Source organism: Odocoileus virginianus, chromosome 2 (genome assembly GCF_023699985.2).
Source record: "Odocoileus virginianus isolate 20LAN1187 ecotype Illinois chromosome 2, Ovbor_1.2, whole genome shotgun sequence".
NCBI lineage: Eukaryota > Metazoa > Chordata > Mammalia > Artiodactyla > Cervidae > Odocoileus > Odocoileus virginianus.
The window spans coordinates 24400564-24420951 of NC_069675.1; the positions used below are offsets into that span (position 1 = coordinate 24400564).

A 20388-nucleotide genomic window follows, 5' to 3' on the forward strand; every position below is an offset into this window, starting at 1 on the left:
CAGACTTTACCACTGAGCCACCTGAGAAGCTCCAAGATACATACTGTCAATGAATTCTAGAAGAGCAGCCAGCCAGACCCACACCAAAGATGACCCAGACCCAACCTGCTCCTTGGCCAACACTGCTGGGGCTCATGGCGGCCCACAAGGCTGAGACTGCTTCAGAGCTGCTCCCCTTTCTGGCCTGGCCACAGGAGGCCATGTGCTAAGTGTCCTGAGTCCACTCCAGCCTGTGCTCACATCCTGCTGTAGGAGACACCCCACACCTTCCTGGGGCCAGCACTATTTCAGAGCTGCCCACACCAGAGAACCCAGAGTTTCCTCCAAACTGCAAGGAGACATGGCTTGAACCCCAAGCATCCTTGGTTTCCTTACATTTAAGGAGCCGAGTCGCTGGGGTCCCTGGGAAGAAAAGAAGGAAGGGCCTGAGGATTGCTGAGCTCCCAGATGGACCCATAGGTGAGCAGGCAAGTTGAACCTTGGCCTTGGGAGAGATACAGGGAACAGAGAGACAGGGAGAGCCTCAGAGTGGACAGGCAGAAGGGGAAGGAGGGAGGAGACAGGGGACAGGAAGACACACACACGGGCAGGGAGGAAAGGCATGAGAGAGAGCAGCAGCCGGGGAAGCAGCCCCGGAGACCCGGCAAGCAGAGTCGGAGGACAAGAGCAGAAGACAGGGAAGGGGCGGCCGAGGGGCTCGCGGGGCGGGCGGGCGCAGCTGAATCGCCGCTCTGTTCTCCGCGCGGCACTGAGGGGCTTTCTTCGCGGCCGTGGGAAAGTGGTGGGCGAGCGCGCGCCCCGCCGCCATGTGGACGGTAATTAGCCGGATTAGGGCGGGAGCCTCGCGGGCCGGTCGGGAACAAAAGGCCCCTCTTTGCCCGTGCAAGCGGCGGGTTCGCGGGGTCACCAGGCAGGGTCCCCCAGGAGCGGCCGAGGGGACGCGGGGCCAGAGAATGGGGCCTCTGTGCACCTGATGGGGCCTGGCTTTGGGGTCCTGACTTGGGGGTGCGGGATGGACAGCAGGGGACAGAGAACAGAGGCCGGAGACGGCAGCCCCGCCCAGCCTCGGGATCTGATCGGGGATCGGGACTATTAATACTATTAGTAAGCACTTTGGCAAAATGGGTACCATTTATTGAGCGCTTACTGTGTACCAGCTGCATGCCAAGAGATGCATCACCTCGTCTGATCCTCACGAGGAACTTCAGGGTTGATGTGTAAGATCGATTTTACAGATAAGGGAGGTGGAGGCAGAGATTGTGCCTTGCCCAAGGTCATGCAGTAGGAAATGGTGTCTCACACATTCGCTGGCCCTGACTAGACACTCAACAAGTACATGCCAGATGAATGAATTAGCGAATGAATAAATGAATGACAAGGTTGGCCCAGACCTCACTCTGTGGTTCCTGCATGACCTGGGAGGCTGAGGAAGTGGCAGCTCTCAGCCTGCGACTCCTGTCCACTCCCTTCTAGGAAGCTGTTCTAGGAGATCTGTGCAGGGGTGTGTGTTGGTACTAGCACCTCCACTCACCCAGGGAATTTTGGTCACTAGGGTTGGGGGTTTGAGGGGTGGGAAACGCGACCATGTGGTTTCCTTTGCAGCAGCCCCAGCAGAACTGTAGGTCCCTCGGGATCTATGCCCGCAGCCCCTCAGGCCTCTCCAGTGCACAGAAGAGTGTGAGCAGCTGGTGATGACCGATGCGGGAAGAAGAGGACCGGGGACTTTCTCCTGCCTCCTGGCTCTCAGTTGAACTCCAGAGGGCCCGAAATACTCCAGTTTTGAATGAAGAGCATCCTCTGACCCATGGGTGTCACTGTCCTCACAGGTGGTATAGTCGGAGAGCACACACCCTGCCCACAGTAGCAGCTGGTGATGAGGATGGGAGAAGTGGGCAAAGCGGGCAGGGGAGCGTGGTGTGAGGCCTTGGGAGTAGGGGGATTGTGGCAAACTCTGTAGTGAAGGTGGCAATGACTGCTCCTTCTCGCCCACTAGTGCCTTAGGGGCCAAAATGGCCAGGCCTGAGCTTTTCAAGAGGGAGAAAGTAATCCAGCCTTTTGGGTGGGGTCTTCCAATTTTAAAATATGCTGTGGGGGCTTCCCTAGTGGCTCAGATGGTAAAGAATCTGTCTGCAATGCGGGAGAACTGGGTTCAATCCCTGGGTCGGGAAGATCCCTTGGAGGAGGGCGTGACAACCCACTCCAGTATTCTTGCCTGGAAAATCCCCATGGACAGAGGAGCCTGACGCGCCACAGTCCATGGGGTCGCAAAGAGTCGGACATGAAGAGTGATTAAGCACAGCACACTAACATAGAGTCAGCCCACAGGTTGGCAGTTCACAAACCCCTTTCCTAGGTGTAGTGTTAGAGATGTTCCTGGTACTCAAAGCCTCAGGAAGAAGAAATGCCCCATCCCTTCCCCCAAGACCCTCTCCCTCCACCTTCTCCAGTGTCAGTGAGTGAGGAAGGGGTGAGGGATGGGTGCTGGAGGATGCCCAGCCCGTGCCAGATACCCAGGCCCTGCATCAGGCTGTCCCATGATGCAGAGGGGTCAGGCAGGCAACCTCCAGGCCACTGAGATCTGACTGACTTGGTGCCCAGCCAAAAGCTGGAGGTTGTCACTTCCAGCTCGGCCAGGGAAAGCCCAGTGAACCAGTAAAAGAGAGTTTTTCTGCAGTGCTGGAGTGTGAAAATGGCTACAGGAGGAGGAAATGCCAGCTTCCACCCAGTTCTCGCTCCATCGCCCTCATGAACTTCTCGGCGAGGGTAAGATTGCTGTAATCCCATTTCTCAGATGGAGAAACTGAGACCTGGAGAGCTGGAGTATGTGTGAGCATCTAGGGGTCATAGCAAGTTTAAAGTTTTTTGAAATGTTAACAATTGATGTGAATTTTGCTTCCCACTTACAACATAGACATGGTGTTTCAATATAAAAATAATGGGAGGTTTTCCTCCGATCATCTGGTAAGCTTGACCCTGGGAGGATGAACCACGTTTATCCTGTGGCATCTCAAACCCTGGCACTTCATTGTGAAGCCACAGCAGTCCACAGCCACAAGAGAGAGAAGCCGGGGCTGGGGAACCAGCCCCCAAAGTCAGTTCGTGACAAAGTAACCCTGAACCCAAGACCCTGACTTCCTCAGGGAGCACGATGGAATAAAGGAGTTTTGTTTTTGTTCAGGTCTTTCCTCTGGTCCCCATGGTCCCCGAGGTCTTTCCTGGGGTCTGCCTCATGGAAAGCTGGGGGGAGGGGCTCTGCCTGGCTCAGAACTGAGTCAGCCCCCAGCCCCCACAAAGCCAGGACACAGTCTCTCCTTTCCTCCTCTCGGCTTCCTCCACGTCGTCTCTTTTTTACAGACAAAACTACACCACAGCAGCTGCTGCCTCTAGCTCCTGAGAGGCGCAGGGCTGTGTGGCAAAGCCCTCCCAACCTCGGACACAGGCCAAGGTGCAGGGAGAGTCTTATGCCCTGGGGTGAGGGTTGGGGGTGTTTCTTGTGGGAGGGATGGCTAAGGGGCAGTGGTGACAAGCAGGGGGTCGGGCCACTCTCTCTCCTGGCCCCTAAAAGAGCACAGATCAGGGTGCCCGAGACCACAGGGATGGACAGAGAAAGGCGTCGCTGCCCTCGAGGAACATGGGACAGTGCCATGAGGGAAAGGACAGCTCAGAACCTGAGAACCAGGAAAAACTTTTTCCTCTCCCAGGAATACCCATCACCGGACCTCGTCGCCCCACTGGAGTGCTCTAGGGGTCCTGGGGGGCTCTCCCCTCTCTCCTCTAGCACTTGCCCACTTTGCCCTTCTGGCAGCGGGTGGTGGTTTCCGAAACAGCGAGGCCAGAATCCTTAAAGCGCAGTAAGTGCTTGCTTCCTGTCCTCACCCCACCCTGTTTGAATGGGAGACATGTTTAAGCGGCAGGATTACTCCAAAGAAACCCAAGTTCTGGTGAGAAAGACTTCCGAGAAATGTGGGAAAACTCTGGAGCTCTTACAGTCCCCGATCAAATTTCTGAGTCCTGCGTTCCCAGCCTGGGCCAGAACACTGAGATCTCAGAGTCCCTCTCTTCGCCTCTCTCCCCATTTTGCACGTAACCAGCACAAGGGCTCAAGTTCCAGCTCAGGAAGCACGAGGCACAGCCCACCCTTCCACCAGGGGAGAGGAGGAATTTCATTCCAAGGCTTCAGGCTAATTACATTGCCCGCGTACTCAAGCCTCCACCCTGGAGGAAAGTCAAATTCCCCCAAGTGTCTCTCTTTTTTCTTCCCAGCTCTGCTCATCCCCCCACACCCCCCACCTCCAACCTAGAGCCCTTGAGATGACCAACTGCAGCGTGGATGTCAAGGCAGGCCTGGAGCTCAGGAGGAGGGTACAGAGAGAAACCTGCTCTACCCACTGGTGAACTTGACATCATGGTTTTGGACGTGTACTGTGGAAAGATTGGCTTGAACATTCACAATGCAGTAAGCAGTGAGCTCTGACGGGAGAAGGTGAAGCTCTGGGGAATAATGAAGGACAGGGAAGCCTGGCATGCTGCAGTCCATGGGGTCACATAGAGGTGGAAAGGACTGAGTGACTGAGCAACAATAGCAACAAAGCATGAGCTCAAGGTCTGACCCAGGTAGCCCTCGAATCTTGCTGATGGGATTGAGGGGAGACACCCAGATGCACAGCCTCTGTAGCTGGAGTCCAGACAGTGTTTCATAGCATCCTTCATGTTGGAGACTTTGAGGGCGGAGCCGATTATGTCCAAGGGCTGCTGAGTCCTCCAGGGATGAGCCTCAAGGTCCATGGCAGCAAGAAGAGCACTTCCTATGCAGCCCTGAAGCCTTCAGCATGTTTGCAGGCACTTGGATGAAGCTGTAGGTGGTAGACTCCTCAAGTTTGCAGACCATCAAGTCTGAGAAGAGTAGGAAATACACTGTGTGATAAAAGCTAACAGATTTGGTCATGCTGGGTGAATAGGGCCCATTTCAGAGATGAGTCTGAAGACGGCTCAATGTCACACTCTGCTTATGGGGTCCAAGAAATCACCTGCCTCAGCACGTGTGTGTGTGTGGGGGAACATGGAAGGATCTGGGGTATTCAGCATATTGCCAATCAACTGTGTGATTAATCTGAACAAAACAGTGATGTGATCTTCAGCTACATTGAGGAAGTTCTTGTTTTCCAAGATTTCTTTGTCCTGTGAATCCCATTAAGAGATTTCTTATGGGTCCACTGACCACTCAAAAACTTCTGGGGCTTGTTAAAAATTCAGATTTGGGGGCCTACCTAGATTGTTCATTCAGGCTCTATAGGGAGGAAGCCCCAGAAGATGTATTTTCAACCACTTCCCAAGTGATTTTTTGAGAACATTTTCAATTCTGCCTACCTCTTTAGCTAATGCTACGCCCTCTTGCCAGGACTGTTTTACTGCTAAGCAAAATAAGAGGACCCCCTGCCCAGCCAAGCTTCCCTCTAGGCTAGAAATTCCACTAGTGGAACTTGGTCCTTTGAGTTAGAATCCTGCCCCTACAAATGGCCTTGTCAGCAAAGATTTTAAAAGATAAAGACAGCTGGCTTATAGCAACATTGTGGTGGGGGCAGTGGGTAGGGACCCAGGCTGAACTTCCCAGACAAAGAGTAAGGCTTAATCATACTGCCAGAGGGCCTCCATCCAGCTCGGCCTGAAGCCGTGGAGAGACCGAGAAATAAGCCATTTGTTCCTGCCTGGCGTGGGAAGCGCTCAGTCTTCGGAGAAGCAGCCTGACCTGAGTGTAAATCCCACTCAGGCCCTCAGCAGCTGTGTGACCCTGAACATTGACTTCAGCTTCTCTGAGGCTCAGATTTCCTCTCTGAGATCTTGACGCATTCCTCACCCAGCTGTTCTAAGGACTTGAAGAATAATGTATGTGGTTACATGTAGGTAGAGCCCCCTGAGATCCTGGCACACAGTAAGTGCTCAGTATTGCTTGTTGAATGCATGAATGGATAAACAGTAGATGGATGGATGGATGGACAGACGGACAGACGGACAGATGGCCTCTGTGAATTCTTCTTTTTGCAGACAATCCGCCTCTGCCTCTGAATTGATTAGCCGTAGTTGCCCCGCCCCAGCGTCATTCCCTGACATCTCACAGATGTCTTGATTTAGGCTCCAAGTTGTGCCTCCTGGGAAAAACCCCTTTCTTTCCTCACCCCTCTCTTCCCCAAATGCCCTGCTCCCAGCTTCTATCCAACTGCCAAGGAATTCTCATCTGGCTCTGGCTCTCAGATTCAGCACAGGGGCAAATCTTAGGGCACAAGCTCTCACAGACTCCCCTGATTCAGGTCAGGAGCAGGTTTCCAACTCCGGTTCAGGTCACCTTTCTGGACAGCCCTTTAGGAATAGCCCATCTTCAGGCTGGCTGGGACTTGCTGAGGAAAATGAGCTGTGTGAGGCCCAAAGCCTGCCCTTCTGCAACTTGGACTCAAGGAGGAAAAACAGGAGACAGTTAGAAGGTGTTAGCTGCTGAGGGTGAGAAAGCGTTCCCAGTTGGCAGAATCAGAGCAGATGTGAAGGGGGTAACATGTGGACCTTAAAGGTTGGATAGATTGGAACATTCAGAGTGGGAGAAAGAGCATTGCGAAGAGAAGGAACAGAGAGGTGATGGCCCAGCCTGACAGGAGCAGGGGTGAGGGGGAGGTGGACGAGACAGGCTGTAGAACTGGCTGGGGCACGCGCTCTGCATGACAAGCCAAGGTGCCCTCTTGATTCCCCTGCTGTGAATCCAGGCAGACGCAGGAGCTGTGGCCCGGGTGTGGCCCCCTTTTCTCTCTCCCCTCAAGGCTTTGCCTGTATCTCGCGTCCCACTCCCCCAGCAGGCATCTGTGAACACTGATCTGCATGCCTCTTTGACCCTCGGAAGCCTGGTAGGCCACCCCTTCTGCAGCCAGCTGCATTTACAAAGCTATACCACTCTGCCCACTCTTGCTCCCGAAGGAATGAATGGAGGAAGTCCAGGCCTTGTGCAGGCTGTGGGGGGCCCCCTGATGCCCATGGAAGAGGAAGGGGTGTCTCAGCCCCAGACATGTGCAGCTGCTCCCTTGGTTGCAGGTCACTCCCTCTTCCCCTGTCACCCCCCTGCAGCCTGCAAGTGGAAGGTCTCACCCCTGCACTTTCCCCAGCTAATCCAAGTCACACAAAGAGCAGCCCGCCCGCCAGCGGGTCTTGTTTCACTGGAATGTTGGCATCAAACTTGAGATCGGAAATGAACTCATTATCTGATTATTTTTATTTGTGAAAATGTAACTGCCCTGGGAGAGGCCTTTCTTGAATAGTCTTCAGAGTGGATGAGTAATTCTCTCCCCTTAATATACATACACATGCACTCAGACACATATGTTCAGGCGCACACACGCACATACTCAAATATTCCACACCCCATCCCCTTCAGACACACACACACATATGCACACACATCACACGTAGACACACAGAGGAAGCCATATAACACATACTTTCAGATATACACACAATTGCATGGAGACATGTTCTGGGTTTAATAAGCTCCTCTGAGGGCAGGGACTTTGTCTCTCTTATTCACGGCAGGATCCCTACATTATGAGCAGTCAGTAAATAATTGCAGACTGAACGGCTACTGAGTGGATGCACACACACCCACTACCCAGACACACACACACACATAAATGTGTGCATGCCCAGCTAGCCTCTCTCCCTTCCCAGAGAACGGCAAAGTCAGAGAATCTCTGATTCCACAGCCTGAAGTCTTCACACCATGAACCACACCTAGTATTATTATTTGGAAACACAGCATCCAGAGCCTTCCAGTGGAGATGTCCATCACCAGCTCCCAGAAGGCCAAGGTAGCTCCTCCCTTGACCTGCCACGGCCTCACCAGATGCTTAATAAAGCCATCCGATCACCTTGCCAATCTGGAACCTAATGTGATGATGGTCTGGCCAAGAAAGCCTGAAGTGACTGTGCAGGGCAGGCTGTTCTCCACGGGTGTCCTCTGGGGGCCACCCCCACTCTCCCACGCCGGCTCAGTGGCGGGCCCCGACACAGGGTCCAGGGCACTGGAGACCCCAGACTCTGTCTTTGTTTCTATCTCTCCTCCAGTCCATGGCCAGGACTCAGGCTTTCCAAGGCCTGTGAATGCCTCCTGGAGAGGTGACCCAGCCAGAGGCAAGGCTGCTGGGCAGGCAAGAGTGAAGAGGCCCAGAAAGGGTGGCCTGAAGTCTGATCTCAGGGTGGAACAATCCACAGGACCATGACCCTTACACCTAACTGTCCTTGAAGGGCTCCCGCATGGAGCGGGTAGCCTGCTGTCATGGAAAGAGTTCTGGACTGGAGTGAGGCCCGTCTGAGCTGACCACCTCGCTGGCCCCATTCTGGCCATGTGACTTTGGGCAGGTCGTTAACCCTGGAACTTACTGTCCACCAGCATCTTGGGCAATCACATTCTTGCTGCCTCGCTGCCCTGGCCCTCACCCTCTCCTGACCTCTGTCCAGCCCCTGAAGAAGAACCCACAACTCCCTCTGCAGCTGTTCAGGCCTATTCAAGTGACTCTTTCAAAGTGCAGAGCCCTCCAGGGTAGGTTGCGCAGTTCCTCACACCCAGCATTGTGTAAGAGCTGCCTGAACTTTCCAGGAAGAGGCACCCAGGAGATGGGAGGACATAGAGAGGAAGGGACCATTTGCTTTGCTAATGTTGCCTTGTCCCAAGGCCAGGAGAAGTGAGAAGGAAGGTCTCCTAAAACTCCAAATCCCCCAGCAATTCCACTCCTAGTTACATACCTGGGGGATCAAATGCATGTGTTCATGAATAGGTATGCACAAGAATGCTTCATTCACAGTAACTCAAACTGAAACAATCCAAATATTCATTGACAGGAAAATAGTTAAACATATTGTGATGTATCCATATAATGGACTCATATATCCATAGGTTCAACAAGAGCTTCTGCTACACACAAAACACACAAAAATGGATGAATCTCCCAGGCATGATGTTGAATAAAATAAGCCAGACAGCATTTGTAGGTCAATAGCAGTCAACATGAATCAATGGTGGGAGAAGGTAGACCATTGGTTACTTCTAGGGGTGGTGTTCACTGGTGAGGGGCACAGGAGACCCTCCCTAGTGCTGAAACGTTCTATCTCTTTACCTGTTGGTCACATGGGCACAGACACACTTGTGGAATCCATCCAGCTGTGCACAGTTTACACTAATGTACATACGTTTTACTAGGTGAGCAACCCAAGTCACAAGGGTCTAACCCAGGCAGACAGGAGGAGTTCTTCAAGGAACGGGGTCAAAGGCCAGGAAACTGGAAAGGAGTGAAGCCAAGAGTGGAAAAGAGAAGGCCCAGAGTATTCTTCCCAGACTGAGTGACTTGGCCGAGGAGGGCCCGCCATGAAGGAGTGGATAGGACATGAAGGACATGACCCTCCCACTGACCCCTCATGTGTCAGATCAGGATACCCTTCGGTGTGTGTCCTGCGCAGGGCTGGACATTGTGGTTGGGACCCAACGTGGAAGGCGGTCTCAGACCATCTGTCTCCCTGCTTCCTACCCTGCCTGCACTAGTGGGGCAAAGAATAATCTGAACTCCAAACCTTTCACCCACTATTAATATATAAACTCAATCTGCCCTAATGTGCTTAAATAATAGGTGTCAAGGAGAGAGCTTATTCATTCTGCTTGCTTTATCTAAACTCCTGGATGGAATCATTCATAAGAAAGAGAACTCTGGGGCTCCTCTGGTTGTCCAGTAGTTTAGAATCCACCTGCCAGTGCAGGGGACATGGGTTTGACCCCTGGTCTGGGAAGATTCCACATGCCACAGAGCAGCTGAACCCACAAGCTACAACTACTGAGCCCTCACACCGCAACTACTGAAGCCCATGAACCCTAGAGCCCGTGCTTAACAAGAGAAGCCACCACAATGAGAAGCCAGTGCCCCGTAACTAAAGAGTAGCCCCTGCTCATCGCAACCAGAGAAAGCCCAAGTACAACAATGAAGACCCAGCACAGCCTAAAAAGAAAGAAAGAGTATTCCAAAAACCTGCATCTTGATGATGGTCTATGGGTGTGAGTGGGCAGAAATGTATGCTCAAGAGTGTGTCCGCGCCTGTGTATTGCATTTCCTTATAATGGGCTCTTCTGGTTTTATCTTCATATACTCAGCCCCCCCACCCCCTCTGCTCAGCATCCCTGCCCTTCTCCACAGATATCCCCAGTTTTCCTGCCCTGATAGTGGGATTAGATTTTCACAATGACATGGAGAGACCAAGTCCTCATCCTTCTTAGATATTGTTTAAGGAACCCAGAGAAGGAACCCAAAACTTAACCTTAAGGGATTGCTTTTCAGGGCTGTGACAAATAACTCAGAGTCTCACCACACTTAGGCCTTGAAGGCTCAGCATGGGCGGATGCTGACATTTTAGGACCTGGGACTCAAAGGCATGGCCCTCCTGTATCCCTGGAGCACCATCATCACACAAATGACCAAGTAATTTCAGTGAAGAGAAGCTGCCTAGCCTTGGGCAGCTCTGAACATGGCTTCCACATCTGCCTCTGGAATGATGGAGGTAACTGGGGGTGACAGCCCCAAATACTGGGGCTTCCCTCCCCCGCACGCGGCCTTGTCCCCTTCTCTTTCCCTGGGCAGTTCCTGCCACATCAGCCTGATCTCTTCACACAGCCCACAGCTGGCCACCCTCCTTCCTCCCCCCTCAGTCCCCACCCAACGGCAGGCACATGTGGTGATCATTTACTGCTATGCAGACTGAGTCAGGGACCCACCAGGCCAGTACTGTTATTACACTCCACAGGTGAGGAAGCCTCAGCAGAGACATCAACCGGTTTCCCTGAAGTCACACAGCTGGTAATCAATGAAGTCAGGGTTTGAACCCAGGTAAACCTAGACAGCATATTAAAAAGTAGAGATATTACTTTGCCAACAAAAGTCCGTCTAGTCAAGGCTATGGTTTTTCCAGTGGTCATGTATGGATGTGAGAATTGGACTATAAAGAAAGCTGAGCGCCGAAGAATTGATGCTTTTGAACTGTGGTGTTGGAGAAGACTCTTGAGAGTCCCTTGGACTGCAAGGAGATCCAACCAGTCTATCCTAAAGGAGATCAGTCCTGGGTGTTCATTGGAAGGACTGATGTTGAAGCTGAAGCTCCAATACTTTGGCCACCGGATGCGAAGAGCTGACTCATTTGAAAAGACCCTGATGCTGGGAGAGATTGAGGGCAGGAGGAGAAGGGGACAACAGAGGATGAGATGGTTGGATGGCATCACCCACTCAATGGACATGAGTTTGGGTAGGCTCTAGGAGTTGGTGATGGACAGGGAGGCCTGGCGTGCTGCAGTTCATGGGGTTGCAAAGAGTTGGACATGACTGAGTGACTGAACTGAACTGAACTGAGTTGGACTCCAGAGCCCATCTCTGCTAATCCCTCCCTGGAACCCCGTCCAGCTCATCCCTTCATATGAGGCTGGGGGAGAAGGCCAAAGAGCCAAGCTGCCTGGTTCCTGTCCTGGCTCCTCCTGTTCCTGGGGGGCTGCTGGTGCATGTGACCTAGTCTCTAGTATCTCACCCCCTCACTCCTCTCATTGGCCGGGGATGGATTGGGAAGGGCAATCACTCCTGCACGTTCAGAGCTCTCAGGTTCAGCCTGGATGCAAGCTTTGTTTGGCTTCACACTTGAGCCATTCTGTCCAGGCTGCGAGCAGATCAATGATACCACCCAAGGCAACTGGACCTGGGACTGAGTAAGAAAACCTGGCCCTCCAGATGTCACAGGACCCTCTTCAACACAGTGGCTTGCGTTCACAAAGCCCTGTGTCAGGGACCCTGGAGCTTGCCACCTGGGCTCCTCCAGTCCACTCTGAACTTCCAGCCCAACCCTAACACCCCACCATCTGCATCACCACACACTTAAGTGTAGTCCATCTAATACTTTCCCCAGGATCCCACCTCTGACTTTGGTTTCCCTCTCTAGGCTGTTAACCCCCCAAGAGCCAGGGCTCTATTTTTTGTGTCTTTCATCTGCCCAGCAGCCCAGGTATAGGCCCGTGCACACCCAGGTCCTCAAAACCCACTTGAAATGGATGGGATGGGGTTGGAGGCTTAGATACTACACCGTTGGAGCTGCTGGTTAAATATGTAGTCTTCCTAGAAGTGGAAATGGGTGTAGGGTGGGGTGGATATGGATTTTGATGCAAATGAATGTAAATCACTGTGTTGTGATAAGTAGACGTGCTTCTGGATTCAGAATCCTGGCCCCCTGGGCTCCGCCCTCTGAGTGCCGGGCTCTGTGTCTGCTGGGGATCTTGAGTGGTGAAGCTGGGATGCTGGAAGTGGCCCCTGCACAGCTCTCAGCACTGGTGGAAACCTACCCAGGCAGGCTGGCTGAGACCTGCCCTGGAGAAAGGTTGGAGATGTAGCCAGAGCTGGAGACGCCTGGTTTCAGGGGACACAGTGTGGCGGGAGTGGAGGGGGGCAAGCCCTGAATACCAGACCAGGAAGGAGCAGACCACCCCTGGCGTCATGGTCACGGTCAGGTCTTCAGACTCTCTCAGCTCGCTACGGTGACTACCAATGGAAGCTGCTGGCTGCCTGCCACTCGCCATGACCACTCCCAGGCCTCACTGGGGTGCCCACCAGCCTGGACCTGCACGGGGTGGGTAGACCATGGTCGCTGGAGGAGCGAGAGGCTTCCTAGCACTGATGAGCACCCTCTTTGGTCAGTGACTGGGACTGGGACTAGGAATGTCACAGTCCAGGAAACTGAGGCTCAGAGAGCTGAGTGGCCCTAAGGCAACACAGTGGGTCAGGGCAGAGCCTGATCAGAACCCAGGTCTCCAGGGCTGAGTGTGCATGCTCAGTTGCTCTGTCATGTTCCCATTTGTTACTTTTTGTAGCCCTCCAGGCTTGTCTGTCCATAGGATTCTCCAGGCAAGAATACTGGAGTAGATTGCCATGCCCCGCTCCAGGGGATCTTCCCCAGGGATCGAACCTGCAGCTCCTGCATTGTAGGCGGATTCTTTACCACTGAGCCACCGCGGAAGCCCAGGCGGGGAGGGGAAACAATGACAGCCTGAACAGGTAGGGCCCCACAGCCCAGCCCAGAGAGCGCCTCCTTCAGGCAAGGCAAGGGGATGAGAAGAGCATGAGGGTGGGGCCAGAGCAGTGGTGTGGAGAGAATCGGGTGTCTGGGAATTTTCGGGGGGGTTGCGAGGCAGCCCAAAACCAGGGTTCCCACAGCAGCAGGTGGGCATCCAGTGGGCCCGGCCGAACAGGGCTGGCACCAACTCTAGTGGGGTTGGAGGTGCCAGCTCTCACCCGCCAGCCAGCCTGCCAGCTGGGGAAGCTTCATTAGAATTCCTCGGCCCTCCAACCTATTTCCTTCCTGGTGAACAGTATAGCTAACAGCCCCCGCTGCCTGCTGCTGGGGTGAGGTGGCCAGGCTGGCAGCATCAAGCCAGGCTGAGGGTGGTGGGGGTAACCAGCAAGCTCAGGAAGCCTGCCTTGGAGGATAGAACAGCCCCTGGCCTGACCCTAAATTTCCCCAAGTCAGAGACCATCTGCCTGTCTGTCTATCCACCACCCTCCCCCCCCTCCAGGGCCCAGGGGGCTGGTGAGTGTGGACAGACAGACGCAGGCTGTGGGAAGCTTCAGTGATTAATGGGTGATGAAAACCAGACTCCTACAGGATGGGGGTGGGAACAGAGAGGCGGAGAGAGGCTGTCTGTTTCATGCTTGGCTCAGCTTGGAACCCTCAGCCCAGGGAGGGCTGAGGCGGCCGAGGGCAGTGCTCTAGCCCCAGCCTGGACATCCCCACCCCGCTGCACCGATAGCAATGATGCCCACATGGCACTTCCTTCAGCCTCCACCCCAGAAGGTAATCCTGTGAGGAACCAGCTTTGCCCCCAGCACCCAGGGACCCTGAAATATTCTCCCTCTCAGAGCACCCCATGGTCTCCATCTCCTCAGGAGGAAAGACCAGTCACCACCTTGCCTCCTCCAGCCTTCACTTCCTTCTTGCCATGGGGCTGATGTCCTGCAGCCCAGACCCTGAAGCTCCTCTCATCTCCCCCCAAAACACATGACAACCGCATCTTCTGTCCTCAGGACCCACCAAGCTCAGTCCTTACCATGGAAACTTTGAAAAGGTGAAATCGAACTGACTTCCCCTCAGAGATTCCTTGACAGCAAAACCTCCATCTAAGAGGATTTAGATCAAGCCTCCAAGAAAGCAAGCGGGAGGGAGGCTCGCACAAGCCTGTCTCATAGTCCCTACCAGACAGACCCCAGCATAACCTCTCACCCCCCTCCCCTGCCCCCAAACACCCCCCAACCAGCCTGCTTGCCCCAAGTCTGGGATTCTCACTAACACAACCCTGAGAAACTTTCAGAGGGTGTCCACCCCCAGGGCCCTGGGATCTGGCCAGGCAGGGGTGAAAGAAATAATGGGGATACAGAGAGAGGAAGTGGCTTTGAGAAGGTGGAGCACAGAGGCAAACTCTGCTGACTGAAGACTTTTTGTGCTGGCTAACCAGGCCTTCCTATCACCAGAATAAAACTTCTAGTTATCAAAAAAAAAAAAAAAAAAAAAAAATCCAAGGTAGCTTTGTGTTGAGGTGAAGCAGGCCATAAGGAAAATATTTATTCCTTCCTTCTTGCCCTCTAGGCACCTTGTGTGTATTTCTTGGCTCACATCTGATGGGGAGAAACTGAGGCTCAGGACATTGCCCACCCACTCCCCTCCCCTCAGAGGGTTAAGTGACAGAGCTGAGAGCCCAAGCCCCTCAGACACAAACCCCTCCTACTTTCTGAAGCCTCACCCTGCCAGAGGCTGAAGTGAGGAGAGCTAGACACCATCTGGGAAGAATCAGAGAAGATTTGGAGAAAAGACCTCATGTGGGAATGAGAAATCCTTCATTAGGGCTTTTAATCAAAAAAGCAGAAACCTAATCTTCCTCCTTGCAAACATTTCTGGACTCCCAGGGGTGCCTGACTTTGTGTCCAACAAGTTATTAAGGAAGCAAGTATAAAACTTAAAAATCCCTGTCCCGAGCTGTCAGAGGAGGCTTTTTTATGGGGGGTGGGGAAGGGTGCAGCCGAACTCTGTTGCTCCCTGCACCCCAGCTCCCCCTCTCTTGCCTTGACAGAGCCCAGACTTGTCATCTGAGAAGTAGGGGGAGGCCGAGGTCACTGCCCTTCTCTGGTTTCCGCCCAGAGCTCTGCTCTTCTGCAGGGAATGCAGTACTGGGCGGATTTGCAGCCTGAAGTCAGCGCTGTGGAAGGAGCTGCTGGGTGGTTCTTATAAAGAAGAGTGTAGGATGCTGTCCTCCCCCTCCCTCCTGAGTACAAAACAAGATCCTCTTGGCCAAGGCCGAGTGCCTGCCGTTCAGCCGTGTCCAGGCCTGAGCCTCAGCCTGGACACGTGCATCCAGGCTGCCCCGATGCAAAGGAGGCGTCCTCAGACACTTCTCAAGATAAAACAAAAAAGTGGAAGTGTATTCGTTCTCTGTTGCAGCATAACAAACTACCATAAACTTAGCAGCTTAATACAACACAAATTAATTATCTCTGTTCTATAGGTTAGAAGTTCGGGTGGACTCAGCTGGGCTCTCTGCTCAGAGCTTGCAAAGCCAGAATCAAGGTGTGAGCTTGCTGGGCGGGTGTCTAGACATTCTGGGGCAAGACTCTGTTCCCAATTTCATTTTGATTGTAGCAGATCTCTGCTCCTGTGGTTGTTGGACTGAGGTGCTCTTTTCTTGCCAATTGTCAGCCAGGGGTCCCTCTCAGCTCCTAGAGGCTGCTCTCTCACACCCCTTCCAGGGGGCCTCCTCCATCTTCAGGTCATCAAATGTACAGGGAAAACGCCTACCCTGGTGCTTCAAATCTGTCATATCCTCTCCTGCCTGCAGCCCAGAGAAAACTGTCTGCTTTTATTATTTACTTTATACATAGCTCTGCTGGGTCTTCATAGCTATGTGCAGGCTTTCTCTAGTTGAAATAAGCAGGGGCTACTATTCATGGCAGTAGATGGGCTTCTTATTGTGGTGGCTTCTATTGTTGTGAAGCACAGGCTCTGGGGCATGTAGAATTCAGTAGTCGTGGTACAAGAGGTTAGTTGCTCCACCGCATATGGGATCTTCCCAGACCAGGGATCAAACCTGTGTCTTCTGCATTGGCAGGCAGATTCTCAGCCACTAGGCCACCAGGGAAGTCCAAACCCCCTACTCATTTTAAAGGGCCTGTGTGATTAGGCACACTGACCAGATAATCTCCCTTTTGTAAAGTTGACTGAGTAAAGTTGACTAAAAACCCTAATTAGGTTTTTAAAATCATCTTGCATATAATGTCACAGAATCAGGGGCTTGATATCTTCTCATAATCAGGCATTAAGATGAGAAATCTCAGGGGCCATATTTTAAATTCTGCCTACACACAGGAGCTTATTTGACATTTTTGCCTGCATGTTGGACTAGACTCCTCGCAGGACTTCCTTCCCTGTGCCCCAGGTGCTCAGGGGACAAGGTGGCACCCAGCTGCATGGCTGCCCAGAAACCCCTGGCCCTTCTCTCCTCCTTGAAACAGACTCAGGCTTTTCCAGACCTGGGCGGGGGGTTGGTGGGGGGAGGGGTGCGGTGGATCCTGCTTCAGAATCGCTGGGGTTCTGCTCATATTAATCACCTTCTCCTTCCAGAGCTTCAACCACCGCATCCCACCCAAACCTCTACTGGGCTCTGCTCTGTCCTTCACACTCTCTGCACTGCACCACCTACATGATCTCTGGAGGCCGTCTACACTCACCTCCTCTCTGCCCACCAGAATCTGGCCCCTACCCATCCCTATTCCTTTCATCTGCTGTCTCCCCCTTATCCCAGTGGACTCCTTCCAGGCCTTATTTCCCATTCCTTGCTGTGAGGGCAGGGATGGATTCCATCTTGTACCCTGTTGTATTGCCAACACTCGGCCCAGCTCCAGGAACCCAGCAGACACTCAGCAAACGTTTCTTGTGGTTTCTCTGGGTTCATGTATCTGTGGGGTCCATTTGCTAAAGTGCTTCTCCTTCTCTCCCAAATCCAGACATATGTCACCACACGCACCCCTGCAGCATGTCACGCTCTGCTTGGCCTAAGGGCAAGAACCAAAGCAAGGGGCAGAGTGTGTGGGTCCCTCAGGATGAAACACTCCACGAATTCAGTTCTGTCTCACACCACACCACACACACATACACATGTGGCCCATCGCTGGGAAGGCAAGAGTCGCCACCCTTAGGCTTCCGTCCTCACCCGACGTGGGCCACCGGCTCAGCCATCTCTCTAGGAGTTTACTTGTGCTGGCCTTAATCTTTTTTTCATTCCATCTCTGAATTGGGGCCCATGTTCTCATCCTCCAGGGGCCCACCCACTTCCTCTTGGGAGTCCAGCCGAGGACAGTGTGGTTTGAAGAACGTTCTAATCCTGGCCCCAAAGCTCTGAGAGAAAAAATGACTAAAAGCCCTGGAATGTGGAGCCTGCTGCTTCCTGCAAAGCATTTTGAATGAAACACGTAACCAACAGCTGCAGCGCAGAGAATGGAAACTTTGAGGGACGTCATGGCTCCAGGTCCTCAAATAGCAGGCTTGTAAGCAGAACAAGCTCTTTATTTCTGCCTAGTCCGGACGCCCTCAGCGCCCACCCCTCCCGGCGCTCCTTCCAGGAACTGGGCCCGCCACGCCAAGGACGTGCTCCTGCTGCTCATTTATTCCAAACACTCTGCAGCACCTCCTTAAAGCCCCCAGTTCTTCATTGGGGGGTAGTAAGACCCCCTTCCCACTCACAAACTCCCAAGGGCATCGAGGATTCCCACAGCTGCCTCCCCAGCGATCCTGAAACAGGACTCCCCATTCAGGTCTTGAAAAGCCCCAGAGCCCATCCCAAGAGTAAAAAGTCAGCACATGTCCCAACTTAGTTCCCATCTTGGAATCAGCCCCAGGTCAAGCCTGGCAGTGACAGCCAACTCACGCCAAGTGCTAGGATAGCGTCACCCAAGGCTGCTCTCAGGATGGACTTGGGGGTGAGCAGGAAAGGATAGACAGCCCCGTGGGGGCAAAAGGCCTGGAAGTCAGGAAATTCCTAAAGATCATGCCTGAGTGAAGGGATGATACGCTAACACTTTCTCAACTCCTTTATTAAGATGTGACATATAGGCATCAAACTGTGTCTTAAATGGTATGGCTCAATGGATCAAAATATAGAACATTTCAAATACCCTAGAAGTTTCCCTGGAGCCCTTTGTAGTCAATAACCCCCTCCTTAGAACTCTCAGAAATTTCTTTCTCTTACCATCAATTAATTTTCCCCTTTTGGGGGCTTTGTTTCAGTGGAATCGCAAATGGTATGTGCTCTGGCCATGGGCATATTTTGCTCTTCATTGTCTCTGAGGTTTACCCTTGTTTAGACACACTCACAGCTCTTTGGTACCTACTGTGCTACAGGTGCTCTACAGAGGATAGCATGTTGAGTTTTTGCACTGGAGCTTTATCTGGAGCCCATTTGGCAGATAAGGAAGTTGGTTAAATCAGCAGTTCACTGTCACGCAGTCAGGACATGGAGGAGCATGGCCTCAAACCCAGGGTAGATGGACTCCAGAGCTGATTCTCACTTCTTTCATCTTCAGAAATATAGATGAGGGACTTCCCTGGTGGTCCGGTGGTTAACTATCCACCTTCTGGGCTTCCCAGGTGGAACAGTCATAAAGGATCTGTCTGTCAATGCAGGGGACACGAGTTCAATCCCTGGTCTGGGTACTAAGATCCCACATGCTGCGGGAGCAACTAAGTCCTTGTGCCGCAACCAGAGAGTCCATGTGGCATAACAGAAGATCCTGTAGGACACACTGAGACCTGATGCAGCTAAACAAACAATAAATAAATACTTTTTAAAAAAAGAAATATAGAAAACCTGCCCCTGTTTAACCAAAAACTGGGAAGACATTGCCTTAGAGATCCAGAGGCTGGGATTTTTCTCACAAAGGAAACTTTCATTTCAGGCTTTTGAGCACTCAAGAGCCCAACAGAAACCCCCTTTTCACTTTAGCCCCAGTAGTCCCTGGGCAATAAGATAAGGCAGGTGCAGAGGGGTAAGCAGGGGGCTGGGAGGCATCTCAGAGCACCAGGCCCTAGGAAAAGAATGAAGAGGTTCATTCATTTAGTCAGCAATATTCATTGAGTACCTACCATATGCCAGGTGTTGTCCTGGGTACTTCCTTTTTGTTATCTACTGCAATATAGCAAACCACTCTCAGACATAGTGGCTTAAAATGGACAACAAATATTTATCATCTTTCAAGATTTTATAAGTTATCTGGACAGTTCTTCTATCAATCTCGCTAGGGTCTCTCATGCTGCTACAAGTCAGATGGCACCTGGGATGGCAGTCATCTGGGCACTTGACTGTCTGAGTCAAGATGCCAGACTCTTGGAGAAGGCAATGGCAACCCGCTCCAGTACTCTTGCCTGGAAAATCCTATGGATGGAGGAGCCTGGTAGGCTGCAGTCCATGGGGTCGCTAGGAGTCAAACACGACTGAGAGACTTCACTTTCACTTTTCACTTTCATGCATTGGAGAAGGAAATGGCAACCCACTCCAGTGTTCTTGCCTGGAGAATCCCAGCGACAGGGGAGCCTGGTGCGCTGCTGTCTATGGGGTCGCACAGAGTCAGACACGACTGAAGTGACTTAGCAGCAGCAGCAGCAGAGATGAATGAAAACGAAAAATACAACATACCAAAACTTAGGGTACATGGCAAAAATGGTGCTAATAGGGAAATTTTTAGCTATAAACATGTTAAAAAAAAAACAACCCAGGAATGTTTCCAATCAACAATCTAATTTTACAATTTAATTAACCTAGAAAAAGAGAAGAACAACTAAACTTAAAGGCAGCAGAAGGAAGGAAATAATGAAAACAAGAGCATAGATAAACAGAATAGAGAAGAGAAAACAAAGTCAGCAAAACCAAAACTGTTCTTCAGAAAGATCAACAAAATTGACAAACCTTCAGCTAGATGGACTAAGACAAACAGAAGGAAGACTCAAATTACTAAATCAGAAATGGAAGTAGGGACATTTCTAACAATGCTAAAGAAATAAAAAGGATATTGTAAGACAGTGCTATTCTATGCACAACTGTACACCAAGGAAAAAAAACACAAAAAACCAACAACCAGACACCTAGATGAAAGAGACAAATTCCTAGAACACAAAACCTAGCAAAAGTAAATCAAAGGACTTCCCTGCTGTCCAGTGGCTGAGACTCTGTGCTCTCAATACAGGGGGGCCCAGGTTCGATTCTTTGTCAGGGAACTAGATCCACATGCTGCAATCAAGAGTTTGCATGCT

General features: G+C 52.1%; 1 long non-coding RNA gene across 1 annotated transcript; it reads left to right on the top strand.

The window, feature by feature from the left end:
* Positions 1-606: 606 nt before the first annotated feature.
* On the top strand, positions 607-5141 carry LOC139038595 (uncharacterized). Its single transcript, XR_011491616.1, has 2 exons — positions 607-815; positions 1603-5141. It is a non-coding gene; the product is annotated as an uncharacterized lncRNA (long non-coding RNA).
* Positions 5142-20388: the final 15247 nt, after the last annotated feature.